A 2,119-nucleotide genomic window follows, 5' to 3' on the forward strand; every position below is an offset into this window, starting at 1 on the left:
AAGATTCCTGGCACTCATTTCTGTTAGAGGCTGAGTCGAACTCAGGGCCACAGTGCGACTGAAAGGATTAAGTAAAGTGAAAAAGAAATCCAATGACCTCATCAGGAATATAAACCACGACCTTTGTAGCACAGTTACTGAATCAAATACGGTACCGCGTCTCTCCTCGTGTTGACAGTACTTTTGAAATGACTGTACTTATTGTAGCACCCCACCACTATTGGAAAACGTACCCTCCATTTTGACTCATAGTGGATCGGCCTCACTTGCTGTCTGTTCTTAGTGGGAGCAGGAGAATAATCTTTTGCAGCCCTGAAAACCACATCCTGAACGGGAAATATCAGAAGAAGACGACGCTAACCAGCTGCACAAGAAATTCAGAGTAAGTCAAATATTTCAATTTATGAGATTTGACATTACGGGTTGTTTTTCAGTATGAGAATTTACGGAATATTCAACTAAACTAAATTAAATAGTATGACTGAAGAAAAGTACGCGCTTCTAGCATGTGACGTCGTGTCGTCCTGTAGAAGTTTATTAATATTTATGCCTCACAATCCGTCAAAATATAACTCTCTACATTGCACTGCTTACATAATATACTTAAAAGTGTAATTAGTTAAGGCTTGTCCGCATTACTCGTGCTCGTGTTACTCGCTATGCTCAAGAGTAATGTGGACGATATGACAAGTCACGAGGCAAGTACATTTTTTAATTTTTAAATTAAATCTGGACGCAACTTTAGGCACTAGGACAAGCAACATTTTTTCTTTCTTTTACCATTTTTCGTCAACTGGCTCTTCACCTGACGTGTATAACCCTTCCAAATGTCCTATGATTCTCAGAATAAACGTCAATTGCTTTTCTAAAGAGCATAAATAGATTGTTCCTTAGTACTGGAAATGCAGTCTCCTCTCTGTGAGGTAGCAACTGAATTCTTGGTGGAATGACGCACAACCAAACTGACCATATTTTGATAGATCATCATCATTATCATCACTAATGTCAGAGGACAGGTCCACAGTCTCCTCCAAAACAGTCCTCCACTTAATGCGATCTAGAGCTTTCTCCTTCAAATGAGAATATCCTCTTTTGTCCCGAAGCCCATCCAGTATCTTCTTACGTCTTCTTCCTCGTCTTCTGGTCACTTTATCCGCCCCTCTATCTTTTCTTCAATAACTTCTTTTAGAAGGCAGTTACTGCGTAAGATATGACCAATCCAATTAGCCGTCCGTTTTCTTATTTCATGTAGGATATTCCTCTGCTCACTGACTCTACATAACACTTCATTTCTCACATAATTGCTCCAACTGATCTTCTCCATCCTTCTCCAACACCATATTTCGAAGCTTTCCAGGTGTTTCTCTTCTACTGCCCTAAGTGTCCATGTTTCAGCCCCATACAGAGCTATGCTCCAAATGTAGCATTTCACTAGTTTCCTCCTCAATTTTAAGTCCAATTTTCTGGTAAAAAGATTGCTAAATGCAGCTTTTGCCATGGCAATTCTAGATTTAATTTCACAAGTACACCTTCCATCATCTGATAACAAGCTACCCAAATATTTAAAACATTTCACATTCTCTAGTTGTTTTTGGTCTAACTTTCTTGTGAGTGGGGTTGGTTGTCTCGAAATTTTCATTACTTTTGTTTTCTCCACATTCATCTCCATGCCATAGCACCTTCCAATTTCAATTAGTCTATCAATCATACCCTGTAGCACAGTTTCTTCCTTAGCCAATAACACAAGGACATCTGCATATTTCACAGTTTGAATAATTTGCCCTCCTAATTTTAAGTCTCCAAGCCCATCCAGAGCTTCCTTGGTAAGGCATTCGCTGTACAAGTTGAACAAAATTGGTGATAAACAGCATCCTTGTCGAACTCCTCTTCCAATCTTCACACTTCTTGTCTCCCCTCTGTCCAGTCGCACTCTAATTTTCTGATCCATGTACAATTTACTAATCAGTTATCTTTCCCGCCAATCGATAGTTGTTTTCTTTAGTATCTGCATTCATTTGGTCCAATTTACACAGTCAAATGCCGTCTGCCAGTCTATGAAGCAAACACACAGTTCTTCATCTATCTCCAAAGTTCGTCGAGCTATAATCCTTAATCCTCG

The 2,119-nt window shown here is 39.4% G+C and overlaps 1 protein-coding gene across 1 annotated transcript in view; it reads left to right on the forward strand.

The window, feature by feature from the left end:
- Positions 1 to 254: 254 nt before the first annotated feature.
- The window catches only part of LOC111873308, a 17,580-nt gene continuing 15,715 nt past the window's right edge, over positions 255 to 2,119 (forward strand). The window contains exon 1 of the mRNA XM_023867916.2: positions 255 to 382. The gene's annotated coding sequence lies outside the window, so the exon portion shown is untranslated. The remainder of the gene's footprint in view (positions 383 to 2,119) is intronic.

This window comes from Cryptotermes secundus, unplaced genomic scaffold (genome assembly GCF_002891405.2).
Source record: "Cryptotermes secundus unplaced genomic scaffold, Csec_1.0 scaffold189, whole genome shotgun sequence".
NCBI lineage: Eukaryota > Metazoa > Arthropoda > Insecta > Blattodea > Kalotermitidae > Cryptotermes > Cryptotermes secundus.